The 18,491-nt window shown below is 59.7% G+C and overlaps 1 protein-coding gene across 1 annotated transcript in view; it reads right to left on the minus strand.

The window, feature by feature from the left end:
- The window catches only part of PPARGC1B (PPARG coactivator 1 beta), a 47,490-nt gene that overhangs the window by 25,620 nt on the left and 3,379 nt on the right, over window positions 1–18,491 (minus strand). The window lies entirely within an intron of this gene.

Raw genomic sequence — 18,491 nt, forward strand, 5'->3', positions numbered from 1 at the left:
AGCCCAGGGACAGCCCTGCCCTGCTGGGGCTCAGCCACCAGCACCAAGCCTCAGTGGGACCCTGCAGGAGCCCTTCTGCTGCTGGCCACGGGCTGAGCTGGCCCTGCTGCCATAGGGGCTGTGGGAGCCCCCACTGTGCCCGGCTCCCACGTGAAAATGAAGTTTTCAGCTGCATGCACAAGGATGCAAACCTCTGTGCAAGGGGAAAAACCATTCACATCTGTCCTTACCCCAAACCACTCACATCTGTCCTTACCCCCTTCAAACCACTCACATCTGTCCTTACCCCCCCAAACCATTCTGTCCACATCTGTCCTTACCCCCCAAACGACCCAGACCTGTCCTTACCCTTCAAACCACTCACATCTGTCCTTACCCCCAAACCATTCACATCTGTCCTTACCCCCCAAACCACCCAGAGCTGTCCTTACCCCCTGCCCAGCCTGCCCAGGTGTGCCCAGTGCAGCTGGAAGCCCCAGCTGTGCCAGGTGGGTGCCAGGTGGGTGGGTGGGCACTGCTGGCCACCCCTCACTGCTGCACTGCCCGTGCCAGCTCCTGCTTCTGCCCTGCACAAACCTGGCACCCTGCACCTCCCTGTCCCCATCACCTGGGCACAGCAAGAGGTGAGTCCCCCCCTCTTCTGCTCCTGAATCAGGGGCTCCCACTGCTCCCCCATCCTGCTACACCCAAATAAATTATTGCCCATTTTCTGCAGGTGTCCTGGCCAGAGGGGACTGTCACCACCCAGTGTGGTCACCTCTGCTCTGACCCCTCTGTGCCCAGAAAGCTGCTGGGGAGGGGCAGTGCTGCCAGCTGGTATTTTCCAGGTGGGCATCAGGAGTCCCTGGCATAAAGTGATTCTCAGTATTGACACCACTCCAGTTCTGAGGGAAAGGTGGGAGGAGAGCAGGTCCCAGCAGGTCTGGGGATGCAGGGACACGCTCCCAGGTGGATGCTGGAGGTGAGAACCCTGAGCAGCAGCTCTGGGCAGGCTGGGCACACAGCAGCACAATCTGTGCTGTGTTTGCTCTGGGGATTTCCTGGGGCTGCACAAGGCTTTGCTGTGTCCGGGTCTGTACCTGGGCACTGTCAGCTGGCCCAGCCTGGCCACCTGCCCCAGGGCTGGGCTCTGCCCCTGCTTTTTGGCTCTGCAGGAAGCATTTCTGGGAGCCACAGCCTGGAGCTGCTGCTGCCAACCTGCTTTCCTCGGGCTTCCTACTCTGCAAACAACTGACTCACCCTGGAAAGAAACGGCTCCAAGATCTCCAGATAGAAAACCCCTATGAGGGCAAGAAGCTGCTTCAGGAGCACATGCAAACCCACATCCACAAAGCTTTGTTCTATTCCAAATTCTCTCCTGTGAGGGACCACACCTTTCCCCTCCCCAAAACCCCAGGCAGGCTCCAACATGGCATGAGAGGAGGGGTCTGGCCGCTCCCTGAGGCAGCAGCTGGGGCCCCTCTGCTCTTCCCAAACCAGTTGGGGGCCCCTCTCCTCCTCCCAAACCAGTTGGGGGCCCCTCTCCTCCTCCCAAACCAGCTGGGGGCCCCTCTCCTCCTCCCAAACCAGTTGGGGGCTCCTCTCCTCCTCCCAAACCAGTTGGGAGCCCCTCTGCTCCTCCCAAACCAGTTGGGGTGAAGCCCACAAGCTCAAGTTCTTACACTGAATCAGATCCTTTAACTGCTCCACGTGCTGTGCCACCCTGCCCTGAGCTTGCCTGCCCCCAAGCCTTGTCCCCCCCTGTTTCTGACCCCAGCTAATCCAGGGATCAACAGAAAGCCAGAGACCCCAGGGCAGGCTGGCCTGAAAGCCAGCCCTGAGCTCTGGGTGTGACAGAACTGCTCTGACCCAGCAGCCACCCCTGGGCTGGGGCCATCAGAGCCAGGGGAAGGCACCTCTAGCCTGGCAGTGCCACATGCCAGGTGGTCTGAAACCCGTGCAGGGCTGGCAGGGGTTAAGGCTGCTCAGGGCTGGCTTGGTGTGCCACCTTCATGCACTTTGCATGGCCCCAGAGCCTGGCAGCAGCTCCCCAGTCATGTGAGATGTGAGCAGCTCCAGCTCCCAGCCCTGCCTCGCTCTTATCCACCCGCTCTTATCCATCCCTCTGCCTCTGCTGCCCCCGTGGCAGGGGCTGCCATGTGGGGATGTGGCCAGGAGCCCTTGTCAGAGCCTGCAGGGTCACCTTGGAGGGTCCTGCAGGGAGGCAGGGCAGCAGGACCAGGGCTGTGCTTGGCGTGGCACCGAGGGGACATTGCTGGGCCACAGCCCCACAGCTGGGGCTGCACTGGAGGAGAACAGCCGGCCCTGCCCCTGCCAGCCTGACAGCAGGGCACAGGGGGCACAGTGGGCATGGTGGGCACCAGGCAGGCAGCCCCTCAGCCTGCCCAGCCAGCCCCAGTGCCAGCCTGGGGACCAGGTGACACCGTGTGTACCCAGAGCTGGCCGAGCCAGGCTGGGTTATGCAAACCACAACGGGAGCTGTTTCAACTAGTTGGACTCCTGCCTGGCAGTCAGGTGCCTTCCTCCTCCTCCTCCTCCTCCCAAACGGCTGCCAGTGCCCTGGGCAGCTGCCCAAGCTCTGCGGGTGCCTCTGTCCCCACGCTGCTCTGGGTAAGGGGCTGGGGTGCTCTGGGGTGTCCTGGGATGTGGGGGGCAGGCAGGGGCTCACTGACCCCCAGCACCAAGTGCTGCTCTCCCCCAGCTCAGCTGTGAGCCAGCTCTGCCAGTGGGGTGTCCTTGGGGTGTCCTCAGGTGTCCCTGTACTGCCAAGGCACAGCTGGCACCACGGGCGGGCACAGGGAAGGTTGTGAACCTGCACAGAATCAGGGACTGGTTTGCACTGGGAGGGAACCTTAAAGGTTTTGTTCCACCTTCCACATCCCAGGGTGCTCCAAGCCCCATCCAGCCTGGCCTTGGGCACTGCCAGGGATGCAGGGGCAGCCCCACTCCCACGGTGCCCAGCTGGGAGCAGGGATGTGGGGCTGTGCAGGCAGGGGAAGGGGCTGTTTGCCCCAGTGCTGGTGAGTTTTACCCAGCACTGTGCTCACCTTGGCATTTCCCATCCCTGGGAGGTGCAGGAACCCAAGCAAAAGACTTCCTGTGGAAGGAAGGGTGCAGGGAAAAAGTCCTGGTGCTGTGAGCCACAAAGGAAGGCCTGGGCAGAGCTGGTCACATTCCTGTCACGAGCTGTCCCAGCTGCCACACTCACAGCTCATGGCAAGGGCTCAGTGTTTGGCTTTGCCTGGAGAAACCCTCCCCAGGCCAGGAGGAGCCAGCAGTGGACAGCATCTGTTCCCAACACCCTCTGACATTGCAACACACGGGGAAAATCCCAGATGTGAGCACTAGGAACTTTCATGCAAATCCCCTCATTCCCAAGGCAATGGCAGCCGGGCACTCTGGGCTGCCAGGAAAGCACAGCCTGGCTCTGCACAGGGCTCTTTGCACAACACTCCAGCTCTCCTGGAATTTCCACACGGATTCCCAGGCACTGCCAGCACCCCCAGCTCCATCAGGAACTGTCCCCTCCCCAGCCCAGCTGCTCCTGGCAGCTGCAGTGGCACAGCCAGGCTGCTGGGGGATCCAGGGACCACAGGGACCAGCAGCTCCATGGGGTGAGAGCTGTCCTGGCTGCACCAGCAGGGCAGGCACAGGAGCTGACATGGGCCTGGGGTGGCACAAGGGATGGCTCCATCCCTGTTTTCTTTACTACAAAATTCTGTGCGACAAAATAAAGCCCTTGCCAAAGGAAATGGCCCCAGGCCAGCTCCTTCCAAGGCTCCCTGGAATGCTCTGCTCTGTCATCCCTCGGTGGGTGCTGAGATTTTGTGCAGGTATCAGTTTTTCTGTTCGGGGTGCTTTTCCAGCTGGATGTCTTTGATGAGCTTTTCTGCAGAGGTGGCATGGAGCTGGAGGAGCAGGGAAACCTGCCTGTGGTGAATGGTAAAACCCTCTGGCAACGCCGTGACGCTGCTCCAGACACAGGCTCTAAATATAGACTGCTCATTTATTATCCTGCAGCTGCTGCCTTTGGTGTGAGAGGAGCCAGGGGCTGCACTGATGCTCCCCTCAGCCATGGCTGGGGCTGCCTGGACACATCCACAGGCTCACTCTGGCCCAAACTGGCTGCAGAGCATAAAATAATCCACAAACCTTTTCCCTGAGAGATGAGACTGAGTCTGAATCCCCCACCCTGCATCCCACAAGGGTTTCCTTGGGCTGGCATGAGCACCCCTGCCTGGCTGGGAAGGGGGTCCCCTGCTCCTGGTGAGGGTACCCAGGTTTCTGCCAAAGGATGGGAGGCTTTCCTGTGGCTTCCCCACTGCCAAAATCAGGGATCTTCCTCAACCAAGCCAGCCACAGCTGGAGCAGAGAGGCAGGAGGGGCAGGGAGCCATGGGTGCCTCCACCTCCTCTCCTCTGGGATGTGCAGCAGAGACAAATCCTGGTGTGACCCCGGTGCTTGGCAGACAATCCCCTGCCTGCAGTGCCAGGGAGACAGCAAGTGCAGCCAGGCTGAGCACTGGCACCGTGGCTGCCTTGGGTGAGGAGCCATGCCCGGGCTCTGGTGGCAGGGAAGCCACAGGAAAGCCACCCATCCTTTGGCAGGAGGCCTGCGTGCCTCCAGCAGCACATCTGGGACAAAGGGGTGAAAAGGAGGGACAGCCAGACAGCCAGGCTGGGCTGTGACCCTGCTGGGACTGAGAGCAGCCATCCCCCCACTGCTGGCACCAGCCTGGGACTGACAGCAGCCATCCCCCCACTGCTGGCACCGAGTGCCACTGAGATGGGGCCAAGCAGGACAGAACTCCAGGCATCCCATCCTGCTCCATCCCATCCTGCTGCATCCCATCCTGCTGCATCCCTCATGCTGCCATCCCATCCTGCTCCATCCCATCCTGCTCCATCCCATCCTGCTGCATCCCATCCTGCTCCATCCCATCCTGCTCCATCCCATCCTGCTGCATCCCTCGTGCTGCCATCCCATCCTGCTCCATCCCATCCTGCTGCATCCCATCCTGCTCCATCCCATCCTCCTGCATCCCTCATGCTGCCATCCATTCTGCTCCATCCATCCTGCTCCATCCCATCCTGCTGCATCCATCCAAGCTGGAGGCTGGCAGTGCCAGGAGAGGGTTAAGCCTTTCATCATCCCTGCTGGACCTACAGCAGCACCAGTCCTGCTCCCCACACTGCTACTGGGCCCTCTGAAGGGTCTCCCAAGCTGTGGGGTCTGCTGGGGCTGCCTCATCTTCCTTGGGCACAATGGGGTGGAGTGGTGGCAGCAGCAAAGGCAGCCTGGTGCCCACTGTGCCACCTGCTCGGGAGGGGACTGGGAACGTGCCTGGCACTCCTGCTGTACCCACCCTGTCACACCTGGGCACTGGAAGGGTGGGACACAGCCCCAGGAGCATCCCCCAGCAGGGACAGTGGTGACACTCCCTGCTCTGAGCCTGGTGGCTGCAGGACAGGAAAGACAGGTCCTTGGCCCCCCCAGAATGTCCCTGCCAGTGACCCACAGGGACCACAGCACCAAAGACCTCCCCGTGCCTTTTGGGGCTGCTCCCCCTTCTCCTCTCATTCCCTTTTCAGGCACCATCCGATGCATGGACTGTCAGCAACCCAAAAAATGCCCAGATGTGATCCCTGGGTGACCTCCTCCTGCTCCCTGTGCTGACATCTGCTGAAGCAGCACAGAGGGGACACAGGGACGCTCTGTTTCTGCCTCCCCCTCGGCCCCAGAGGCCTTTCCCCTGCTTTGCCCCGGGTCAGGAGGGGCACAAACCCTTGGGCAGTGGCTGGTATTTGGGTAAGAGGCCACCCTGGGGTACAGAGCCAGCAGCACGTGCTGCTGCTGTCCTGACACACGCAGGGCTGGGGCTGTGCCTGGCCATCAGCACAGGCTCAGCAACTCTCCCACGGCCGCCAGCAACACCCCCGGGACCCCCCAGGCCAGCTGTGAGGGGTGACAGAGGGCAGGAGCTCAGTGGGGAGCAGAGCCTGCCTGCCTGAGGCTCTGCCCTCCCTGCTCCCTGCGCTGCAGGGCCCCCACTGCTGCTCCCCCCTGCAGGAGTGCTGCTGCCCTGCTGGGAGCAGGCTGTACCCATCGTGGATGGGATACTCTGCCACAGAGCTCCTTGCCCCCTCTGCCACCCTCCTCACCCTCCTTTCTGCCAGCTCTGACCCTCTCCCATCTTTCCCAGGGGAGGATTTTCCCAGTGCCTGCCAAGGGATTTGCAGGTATAAAGTGCCCACTCAGTGCCCAGGAGTTGCTGGCATCCACCTTGGCAGACGCCCAGCACTGTCCTGGAGAAACATGGGCAAAAATCTCACCCTGGCACTGCTGAGGCCAGCCATGGCAGCCCCTGGCCCTGGGCATCACCCCTGGCCAGGGGCACGGGTCCCCTGGGGGGAGGCAGTGCCTGGGCAGCCCGAGCAGGGCACATCCAAAGAAGGAAAAGAGTTGGAAGGATGCAGGAGCAGGCCGGGCTCCCTGGCCAGCCAGCCCATACTGTAAAAGGAGTGGGAGCAGGGAGTGCACAGCCCTGGCTCCAGCAGTTTTAAGATGGCTGTGAAGCTGAGAGAAGGAGGAGAAGAAGGAGGAGGAGGACATTAACCCTCCCAGCACTGCGCTGCAGCCACCAGCACTGCAGGGAGATGAATGGCAGCTTTCCAGAGGCTCCACTTAACAGTAGATGGATTGGGGACCACTCAACTCCCACCCAATAAAATCCAGCTGGTGATGCTTTCAGGCCTGGCAGGGCTGAGCTGGGAGATGCTGACCTCAGACAGGCTGTGGGAAGGAGGAGGAGAAAGAGAAGGAGGAGAAGGAGGCACATGACAAATCAAGGACCCACCATGGGACAGGACATTCAGCAGGACCTTAAAGACCCCTGCAATATGGACTCCCAGAAATGATGCCCTTCCACTCGAGCTGTCCCTGGGGACTCAGCACACCAGAGGGGCAGGAAAGGGGCACCCCTGGTGCCACCCTCTGGGTGTCTGCATTGCCAGCCCTTGCTGGCTGCTCGGCAGGGAGCAGCAGAGCCAAGTGACTGCTCAGCTTCCCTGCTCTTGTCCCTGTGGACTCTCACGTGAATATTCACGTTTTTCCTGCTTAATGTTTTCCTTTAAAAACATCGGGCTTGGCCCTCCCGGTGCTTTTCTGCAGGATTCATCAGAGCTGCAGCGACTGAGGAGCAAAGGTACCGGGCACTTAACAACAACTTCCCTTTGCAAAGTTTTAATTGGTCATTGACGTCAAGTGATTATTGAGAATTATTAATTAAGAAAGCATTTAAGAGCCTGGCTTTTGTTGAGGTTTTGCCGTTACAATTAGTTTATGGGCCAAGAGGAGAAACATCAGCCTTTGCAGTCACTTGGAGTGCAGCAAAGTGCCCATAATTAATTTCCCTTTCCGCAGCAAGTGCTTTGCTCTGACCTGCCTTGGGGACTCGCCTTTCTCCAGGTGTGCCAACCACAACAGCCCTGGAAGCACACAGCCACAGGGACATCAGGATGGGAACACCATGTCCCCTCCAGCCCCTCTCCACGCAGGGATTGCGGCTCTTTTCGGGAAAGCATCCTGGCCACACGCCCTGATCCCGGGGAGGAGGCCACCCTGCCTTTGAAAGAGATTTTCTTTTTATCTCCTTCCTGCCCTGGGGAAGCAGCTGCCTCGCAGGTGCTTGGCACTGAGTGGATGTGTTTTGCCAGCACAGTGCTTTCCAGGAGTTCCCTGAAGCCCCTCACACAGCGGCAGCACCCACCACAGACAGCAGCAGGATGCTGGCGGGGTGAGCTGAGGCTGGAGAGGCAGGAGAACCCCATGGGAGGGCTCCAGGAACGGGGCTGGAGCACTGCCTGCTCCTGCCTCAGTCTGTGCACAACCTCAGGCTGCTCCCTGCAGCAGCAACTGCTGCCTCCCCACCTCTGCTGGGGCACCACAGCTCCTCCTTCCCTGGGGGATCTGGGCTGCTGCTGGATGGGGGAGCTGGGAGGGGTGCTGAGGGGCTGGCAGGCTGCACGGTGGATGCCAGCACAGTCCAGCCCTTCCAGAGCAGACTGCAAGCTGCAGGGATGCAGGATGCAGGAATGCAGGGCTGCAGGGATGCAAGAATGCAGGGATGCAGGAATTCAGCCCAGCCCCACGCTCCCAGCCGGATGCTGCTGCTGCATTCCCTCACGGCACCCCAAGTGCAGCACCAGGAGGGACCAGCAGCCCCTGCTCAGCAACTGGGTCAGCTAAATATAAATGGAGCAGCCCCAGAACCAGGCACCTTCCTGCCTTGCATCATTGACACCCTAAAAACCACGGCCTGGGGACAGGGGCTGTGGCAGCTGCTGCCTCACCAGAGGCTCTGCTGAAGCTGCTCCTTTGGAGCCACTGCTCCAAGGGCTCCCAGCCTTCCTCCTGCTGGGCCAGGGCAGCCACCACGGAGCTGGGGGACCAGGTGGGACAGATGCCTGCAGGACAAGGGAACCAGGTGGGACAGATGCCTGCAGGACAAGGGAACCAGGTGGGACAGATGCCTGAAGGATGGATGTTCCTAGGAGGCCACGGCTGCAAGCTGTGTGTGCACTCCTCCACACAGAGCAGGCCCCCAGGAGGGAGATTTTCATTTCCATTTATCCAAACCAGCCAGATGAGCTCCCAGGCACCAAGGCAAGCAGCTCAAACCCCTCATTAGGGCTGGGCAGATGCCTCCCAGCCCAAGGGGTGCAGGCATGCACCCACAGGTTTGGCTCCTAGGGTGATGTCCAACCCCTGTGCTGCACACCCCTGGGTAAGAACATTTTGTATGAAGATGGGTTAGTCCCATTTTGCAGCAGGATGGGTTAGTCCCAGTATCCCCAGTTTGCTGCACCCCAAGGGCAGATGCCGCCCTCAGTACAGCCTGCCCTGTAGTTTGTGGGTGCAGTAGGTCTGGTGTTGGAACCCAGGAGAGGCAGATTTGGGGTGCTTTGAGCTGCTCCCTTCACAGCCTTTTTGGCACCATGTGGGAGAAGAGGGATGGTGCTCATCCTGCACCCCACACACAGCTTGAACAGCCCTTTGCAGCCTGCAGGTCTCCAGTTGTCTGCAGCTGAACATCACCCAGCCCGGAGGGTTGGTTATTAGGGAAAAACACTTTAATGAGGCAGCTCATTAAAGGCAGGAACAGATTAACCCAGGAACCTGAGGAACTCGGTGACTGCCGAGTTCAAGAATAGGAGCAACAGGCCTTTCCCTGGCAACGGTGGGAGATGCTGCCTCAAAGCAGTGGGATGAGCCCTTGAATCCTCAAAGCCCTTTCAAAGCCCTGCACCCTCCCAGGAGCTGTGTGAGCTCTGCAGATGAAAGATGCTGGGAAGGGTGGACCACAGCTTGAAACCTATAAAAACACCCACTGAAGTACAAGGGGAAAATACTCCATTCCCAATAGCTGACTTCACACACTGCCTCCTCCACTGATCAAGCAAAATCCCAGCACCAGCGTGGACTTCCAGCAGGGATGCTCCAGGGAGAAAGCCTTTGGCAAGACACAGCCCTGCTGCACAGGAGCGACGTGGGAGGAGAGGCAAAGCCAAGCAGAGTTCAGAGTTACGGTCACCACAGAAAAATGAACCCTGGAAAAGAAATCCAGCTCCATTTCCCACTACAGGGAAAGCTTTGCAGCCCATGCCTCTCCACAGGCAGAGGAAAGGCTGCTGAGTGGTGGAAGCCCAGGCGAGTGGGGCACCTGGGGATGCCGGGGTTACCTCAAAGCCACTCCAGCAGCAGGATGAAGAGTCAGGCCCGTGCCATGGCTGTTATGAATGAAGGTGGGAGCAGTGCAGCTAAAGATAACTTTGTGAGCAGGTACTATTAATAGCAATACTCTCGGGCTTTTGCTTTGTGCTTCCTGCGGGGCTCTGCGGGATGGAGGAGCTCTGATGGATCGGGCCCTGCCATGGCTCTGGGGAAGGGCCCCGTGTGCATCCCCAAGCCCATCAGCAGGACTGACACCCTCGAGGAACGGGGACAGGCAGCAGGGGCCCAGGCTGCCACCGGCCACCCGGCACCGGCGCGGCACCGGCCGGGCGCTGGCAGCGAGGATGCTGGCGAGGCTGCTGCCATGCTGGTTTCCATGGCGACTTCAGCACTTGGCGCGAGATGGAGCTGACGGGATCAGCCAGCGGAGTCACTGAGCGGAGCTGGCGTCCTCCGTCTGCCGTGGCCAGCGGCACAGCCCTGCCAGAGTGAGAGGCTGGCACAGGGCGCACGCCCGGCAGCCTCGGGGCATCTGGGTCCCCCTCCTTACAGAGCGTGTGGCTGCCGGTTGTCCTGGTGATGCAGAGCCCGCACATCCCATCAGCCCCTCCCTGGCACCTCCAGGAAAGCTCTGTCCAGGTCCTGACCCCAGCCCTGTGCTGGCCACCCAGCACACCTGGCACTGGAGCACCCCCATTCAGGTCTCTCCCCCATTTCCATTCCCAGTGGGGCTGTCTCCCCAGCACAGGGCACACATCCCAGTTTGTGGATGTTTGTCACATCCCAGTCAGGGCCCACTGGCACAGCCTGGCAGGGTGGTACCCAGCTCCCCTCTGCAGCTGAAGGAGATGCTGCAGGCTGGGGCTGAGCTGGCACCGGGACAGCCCTGATCCTCACTGGCCCTTGGCCCCGCAGAGGCTTTCCCTGGCTTACAGGTAATCTAAGATCAAGCGCTCCAGCCAGCCGTGCCTGGGCAGACACACACAGACACCACGGAGCAGCGGGTAACCGAACAACTGCAGCATGTGACTCCCCAGCTGGCTCGGCCTCCCGGGCCCCAAAAGAGACCTCCCTGGGGACCCCTACCCTTGCCAAGCTGCCACGCCTGGCCGTGGCATTCCCAGACTGCTGGCAGGGAGCACACAGGGCCGGGGCAGCGGGCGGGGGGCTGGGACCCCCGGCACCTGCTCCCGCCCGCGGGCAGGATCCTCACCACGCACCCTTTTATTCCAGCAGTGCAATTAGCCTTGCTGACCCCTGAAATCCTCAGCCTCTCTAAGCAGCCATGCATTAAATCCCGGATCCAAGAGTGGAAATAGACTTTGTAAAAGGCTTATGGCCCTATTTATTACATTTTACGCATGACGGAGCCGGACAGCGCGGCTGCGGCCGCACCACGCTGAGGCAGCCGGACACACGGACGGGCAGGGGCTGCAGCAGAGCCCGGGTGGGTGTCTGCTTCTGGGCAGGCCTGTGCTGCCAGCTGAGCGCTCCTGCAGACGCAGGCCGGCAGGGATATCGATCCAGATGAAAGCCAACACCGCTGCCGGGCCGGGTAACCGTATCTGCCGCACATTTGTATTCCTCGGAGCAGGGCGGGAGGGCTGCAGCCATCTGCCAGGAGCTCGGGGATCCTGGGGACACTGCGAGCCCTCCACACGGAGCCCACCATGCCACCTCCTCCCCTTCTGCTTCCTCTGCCTTGTCCATTCCACCTGCACCCTGCAGCAGGGCAGTGCCCAAACAGGACTGCCTGGTCCCCGCTGGGAGCTGAGGGGACACGGCACCAGGGCGTGCAAGGTTGCCCAAGGGCACTGTGTGAAGCCAGCGTGCAGGTGTTCACTGACACATCCCCGGGGTCCCACGGTTCAGCCAGGTGGCTCCTGCCCCAGGGGGATGGCAGAGGAGCCTGCACACCACAGGCTGCATAGCTGAGCTGGGCACAGGGCGGAGCAAGGATGGGCAGCGGGGGGGACAAGGTGTGCAGGGAGGCAGAGCCAAAAGCACACCAAAAGCACAGAGGCAGCTCTCAAACAGCTGAGGGACTCTCTGCTTTCCTGCAGAAAACACAAGGCAGCTCCTGTGTGTCTCCAAATCCCAAGGAGCTCCTCCAGCAGCACCAGGCCAGGGAGCCGCTCTTGTATCAGTGCTGCAAAGCAGGCAGGAGCAGAGGGAACACAAGGGTGTCCTCTCCACACTCTTTAAAACGAGCCAGCTGCAGAGACTCCTGCAGCATGTGTCACCAAGTCCCTAGAACACCAGCACACACACACAGACAGCCACTCCCCATTTCCTTGGAAGTGACACCCTCACTTGCAGGGCACTTGGAAATGTTACAAGACAAAAGCAAAGGTCACCCTGTGCACATCTGAGAAACTCAGTTTCCATCAATGCTTGGTGCAAGGTGCAAGCCTGGCTGATGCCAGGGGGTGCACGAGAAGCCCCCCACACCACATGGTCAGACCCATCTCTCGTGCTCACCCAAAGGCAAAGAGCTCTGGTGTGTGTGTAGAAGCAGAAGTGGGTCCATGGGATGTGCACAGTGCCCAGATTCTGCCAACATCTGCATCTCAGAGAAGTGTGCAGGCCCTGGTGCCCAGGAGGGTGGGTGTCCCTGAATGCCCATGAACATCCCTGGCAAAGGGAAATGGCACCTGTGGGGTGTCCCTCAGCTTGGCATTTCAAAGGCTTGGTCCCACACCTTTCCCTAAAGGTGCACCTTACCTGAGGAAAGGACCCTTGCACTTCCCTGCCTTTCCACCCAGCCACGTTGTGGGGGTGATTCATCCCCAACAGCCCTCACTGACCACCCCGAGGTGCTGCAGCCCCACGGGGCCCTTTGGCAGGGCTGGATGTGGAGGTTTCACCCTGTAGCTCAGCTTTGCTTCAGTGCTTTGGAGCACAGATCCTCCCTCCACAGGGAGGTGGCACAATAATAAACAGGATGTTTGGGCATAGAAGGGCCCTGGCCTCAAAAGGCATCGAGACATTTAGAAAAAACCTTGCAGTCCACATCTCCACAGGTTTGTGCTTCCCAACCCAGTCACTGCCGTGAGCTCCCTGCTGACCCAGAACACTGCAAACCCACCCTGATAATGGCAAGGGGAATAATCCCCCCAGGCTCCACTGAATGAGGTTCAAACTCCCCATAACACCCATGCACAAAGGTCCCATACCCGCCAGGGCACTCGCAGGCTAATCCTCCCTCCGGAGAGGCTGCTATATTTAGGTATCTAAATGAGACAGAGTGGCTCTTTCCAAAAAAGAGTTCGTTTGGGTTACATAAATACAGAGAGAAACTTGAAAGCTGTATTTCCAGGTCCTTGCACTGCCATAAGTGAGCGGCAGAGATGAGGACAGTCTCCCCCTGATAATCTGCCTTTCATGTATTTTTGACTCAGCTGGATGTGCAGATGGGTTTGCAGCTCCTCTGGGCAGATGGGCAGCGGGCACTGGTGGACACTGAGGTGGACACTGAGAGGAGGCAGCCAGGGCAAGCAGACCTTCAAATCTCCCCAGGGAAACCACTCTGCATCCCAGATGCCCTGGCAGAGGAAGGGAAAAGCCAGCACTGCAGGCAGGCCAGGCAGCACCACTCAAAGCACGGGCAGGAAGAGTCAACAGGAGTAAAGGAAGTGAGCAGCTCCAGCCCTTCCCATCCATGCTGTCCCAACATTCCCCCCATGACATCGCTCTGCTCTCAGCCACCAACTTCCTTCCTGCTGCATCCACTTCCACATCCCAAATTCTCTGGTCCCATGGGGAATTCCCAGGAGAATGTCCTGCACCTACCACAGCTCATCCCCAGCTCCAGTTCTGCTGCAGGGATGGGCTGGGAGTGGTCACCAGCAAAGCAGCGTCCCCCCAGAGCTGGGAGGCAACATGTACCGTGAGGGTTTCTGGGGACACAGGCCACGTGCTTTCATTTCCAAAATACATATAAATAGACATACTTACTCCTTCTTAAAAGGACACAGCAACAAGGGGAAAAAAAAGCAGCTCAAATACCGTCCAACCTTTCAGCCTGAGAAAGCCACACAGTTCTCACAGGCTGGAGTTCTGTTACCTGGGAAATGGGTTCTAGCACTGGAAACCCGCATGCGCCAGCCTCCCTGTGGGGCCCACACAGAAACAGAAACTTCCTTTTTAAGAAAAAAAATGGTGGTTTTTTTTCTTTTCATTATCAGCACGGTTTGGTCGTGACTGTGTGCAAGCCTGCTCAAAAGGAGAAATGATGCTGGTGGTTTAAATCTCCAGCTGTGCAGAGCTCTGGGGCTGATGCTGTTGGAGGGGAGGTTTGAAAATCCTCCCGCAGTGAAGGTGCAGGAAGGTGGCCCTGAGCCACACACACCTGGCACAGGCAGAGCCCCAGGTCCCCCAGCCCGGGGCAAAGGGAAGCAGCCTGGGTTTGCAGGGAGCCAACAGGAATGCAAAGTTTAATTAGCTGGAAGCCGAGGGCTGTGGAAGTTGCAAACATTTGCACCGAGGCAGGGAAGGTGCCAAGAAATCAGGGCTGAAGCTGGACAAAGTTCAGCCCTGCCGTGCTGGTGCCCGGTGAGCAGCCTGTGCATGGCAGGAGCGGGTGCTGGCAGCTCACCTGGCACCAGCCAAGGTGAGCCCCTGGCCAGCTCTGCCACACATGGGCACTGGGATCTGGCCCAGGAGTGTGGGCTCTGCCTGGGCAGCACACGTGGAGCAAAGGACCAGCTCTGTGCCCACCAGTGTCACCACACCGTGCTGGCAGAGGGATTGGCCTCTGCAGGGGATAGAGAGCCAGGAGCTGCCCTGCTTCATCCTTCCAGGAGAGCTGTGAGTGCCACGTTTGTCACCTCCAGCTCCTCGCTGCCACCCTGGCACGTGCACAGCCACGGCCTCGGGGTGACCAGTGCTGGTCTCAGCTCCAAGCCAGCCTGGCTGCAGCCCAGTGTGCCAGTCCTGCGTGCATGCAAGGGGTCATGGCAGCCTCTCGAACACCCTGCAGCTACAGATGCACTTTCTTCATGAAAAAATAATAACGCGACTCCCTCTTACCTAGGAACTTGGCTAAAAAACGCAAGAAAAACGCTCAGCAAAAATGCTGCACCCCCAGGGACAGCTGGGGCTGCTCCAGCCATGGGTCACCTCGTGGCAGGACAGCCAGGTCCCCAGCTGTCACTTGTGAAAGCCACATCCCCCTTGCGGGGCGCAGGAGGGAGGAGAACAATCATGAAGAGAAGAGGCAGCTGGGCTTCCTTCCACCCCAGGCTGCCCCAGCTCGGGCCCGCAGCCCTGGCCAGGACGCTCGGCCCTCGCCACAGGATTTCCTTGCTCTTGACGTCCATGAAAATTAGGAAATGAGGGTTCCTAGGGGAATAGGTGGGGAAGGCAGTTTTTGGCAGCGGGGGTGAAAGGATGACACTTCCCACACCGTCCCCCCACATGCCAGGGACAAAGCACGTCCTGCAGCCTCCCCAGACAAAGGGGTGAGCAGAAGTGACAGCAGTGCTGAGCTGCTGCTCTCTGAGCCCAACTGGCAGCAAAATGAAACAGGAACCGAGGGGCCTGGCCGTGGCTGGCTCAGCAGAGGGGCTGCGGTGCTGCCCCGGCCCGCAGGGCCACAGGAAGAATTCAGAAAATGCATCTCAGTAAAGATATGCTGCTGCCCTGCAACTGGAGTCCCTGCAAGAGCTGGAGGCGCCACCTCAGCACAAAAACATCCATATAAAGCATGTACTGCTCATCCCAGGGGAGGGGAGAAGTGTCACATCAGCCCTCCATGGGCTCTCCAGCCTTTGTCCCCATCTGGGTGGGCAGGGGGCCATAGGGACAGAGGGGACACAGACAGAAAAAGCTCCTGGCACAGGAGACACAGATGTAAAAAGCTCCTGGCACCCTTCAGCATCATCATGCTCCCTCCAGGGAAGCTCCTGGTGCTGGGGTGCCCACCCAGCTCCCAGTGCCTGCGGGCTTTGCCTCGGGACACTGGGATGTGAGATAAGGAAAGTATTTTCCCTAAGCGCCACATTGCTGCCCGGAGCCGGCAGAGATCAAAGGTGACTCTGGCTACTGCATGGGGCCACAGCCCCTCCACATCCCCCACCAGCAGATACCACGCTTGCCACATGGAGAACCCCTCCCGCGGCGGGTTTCCAGATCTCCCAGGGCCAAAGGAGATTTCCAGCTTTTACTTTTCCCTGTGTTAATTCAGAAGTGAACTGGTTTAATGCAGCAGCTCGGCCTTGGCTGTTGCCTCCACGTGGGGAAGTGCAGTGGGACGGGGCTGGATGAGGACAGGGCTGACAAGGCCCTGAGCACAGCCAGATCTGTGCAAAGTCCTTCGGCGTTTCTTGGAAGCTCCCGTTATTGAAAGAAAAGGGAAGAAAAAAAAAACAACCCAACCGCCATAAATAAATAAATAATAATTTGTAAGCCAGAGTTCAGGAAAAGTGCTGAAAAGCAGATTGGCTGAGTGATAAGGGAAGGGAAACACATTGGCTGGACCATCACCCAGTGCCTCCGGTGCCCATGCCCCTGGAAGTAGGTCACTACCTCACCTGACCACTCGCCCCATTAACTTCAACCTTTAGTCCCTGGTTCCTCACTACAAGCACAGGCATCTTAAAATACCCTTGTCCAGGTGAGAAGGTGGCTCTGCAGGCAGCAGGAGATGGGATCCTGCCCACTCCTGGGCTGTGGGCAGGGTGCCGGAGCCCCACACGGCTCTGGAGCCCCACACGGCTCTGGAGCCCCACAGGGCCCTGGAGCCCCACAGGGCCCTGGAGCCCCATACGGCCTGGAGCCCCACAGGGCCTGGAGCCCCACACGGCTCTGGAGCCCCACACGGCCTGGAGCTCCACACGGCTCTGGAGCCCCACACGGCCTGGAGCCCCACACGGCTCTGGAGCCCCACACGGCCTGGAGCCCCACACGGCTCTGGAGCCCCACACGGCCGGGAGCCCCACACGGCTCTGGAGCCCCACACGGCCTGGAGCCCCACACGGCCGGGAGCCCCACATGGCTCTGGAGCCCCACACGGCCTGGAGCTCCACACGGCTCTGGAGCCCCACACGGCCTGGAGCTCCACACGGCTCTGGAGCGTGGCGGTCACCACAGCACGGCCGCGCTGGCGGTGGCTCCGGCGCGCACAGAGTTCCCCCCTGTTAATCACTCCAGGCTGCCAAGCAGTCACGAGAAATATAAGCCCGCGCCGGGTTGCCATGGAGCAGGGCTCAGCTGCGGGAGCCTGAAGCCGATTCCTCCGGCAAATGTGTCTGCAGCCGAGGCCCTGCCAGCACCTCGCGTCCCTGGCTCCGCGGTGGCAGCCAAGCGGTGCCACACGCGTGGTCCCGGCGGAGCCACGTCTCTGACACTGCTACAGAGCCACACAGGGACAGTGCCCCTTGCCCTGGTGACAGCATCTCCCCAGGGCCATGGGCATGCAGAAGTGGGGGCTCTGGTGGTGGCATTTGGCAGCAGCAGCACAGACTGGCCCTGCACAATGTCTCTGCCCCAGCCCAGGGATGTCCCCAAGCCTCCATGGTGCTGGCACATGCTGGCCAGGGGGAATCGTGTCCTCCATGGGATCATAAAATTGTTTGGGTTGGAAGAGACTCTAAAGCTCGTGTATTCCACCCCCTGCCATGGGCAGGGACGCTTTCCAGCCTGGCCTTGGACACTTCCAGGGATCCAGGGGCAGCCACAGCTTCTCTGGGTGCCCTGTGCCAAGGCCTCCCCACCTTCACAGGGAAGAATTTTTTCCTAGTGTCTCCTGTAACCCTACTCTCTGTCAGTTTGGATCCATTCTCCTTGTCCTGTCTCTACAGCACTGCAACTCCCACATCCTGCCACAGCCCCCAGCCCCACCAAAGGGGATCTCAGAGCCTGGTGGGCTCCTGCCCTTGGCACCACATCAAACCATCTGCCAGGAGCCAGCCTGTGGCATCCCTGTCCCCAGCCCTGCACCAGAAACATGGGACCCATTCCCCAAAAACAGGAGTTTGGGGTTGGAAGGGGCATTCCCAGAGCATTTTTAATTAACCAACCGTGCCAAAGAGCTCATGTAAGCGGAGTTCCTCCCTACAAAAAGGCTTTTGACATTGGAAAGGTTAATGTGAGAGAGATCCCTCTCCCTCACAAAGCTCCCTTTGCTGGAGGCCCTCGTTGAGCCCTTAATTATTCACCTGTTGGAGAGGTGCCTTTCCATTACAGCATGAGACAGGGCAGGGATGTGCAGGCAGGCAGGTGGGGGAAAACCCCCAGCGTGGGGCACCCCTGGGGTGGGGAACACGGGTCAGAATCCCAGGGGGAAGGCAGGCAGGTGTGGGGGCAGGCTCTGAGGGGCAGGTTCCAGCCCAGCCCTCCCCTCCCTCCGGCTGTTCTCTCTCTCTCCTGGCTCAGCTCAGACTCTGCTGTGGTGGGGACAGCCACCAGCACCCCCAGCTCCAGCACGGTGACGGCCACCAGGACACAGCCACCCTGCTTCCCAGAAAACTTCAGCCTCCTCCAGCCCTGCCACTGCAGCAGCCCTTCGACCCATGCTGCAGCAATGCAGCTGAGGATGCATTTTGCACAGGCCCTCGGGCTGTCCATCGTCCAAACCCACCCCAAATCTTCGAGAGAAAAGCCACAGAAAGAGCATGATATCGATCAGCTCAGTGAGGACTGTCAGAAATCAGAGATGCATCCCCATTTCAGCACTAGAAATGCCAACCCAGCGCGGGCTCGCTGTGCCTCCTGCACTCATCGATGGATTAAGCTGTTAGCAGGAGGCTGGGAAGTTA

This window comes from Agelaius phoeniceus, chromosome 15 (assembly GCF_051311805.1).
Source record: "Agelaius phoeniceus isolate bAgePho1 chromosome 15, bAgePho1.hap1, whole genome shotgun sequence".
NCBI lineage: Eukaryota > Metazoa > Chordata > Aves > Passeriformes > Icteridae > Agelaius > Agelaius phoeniceus.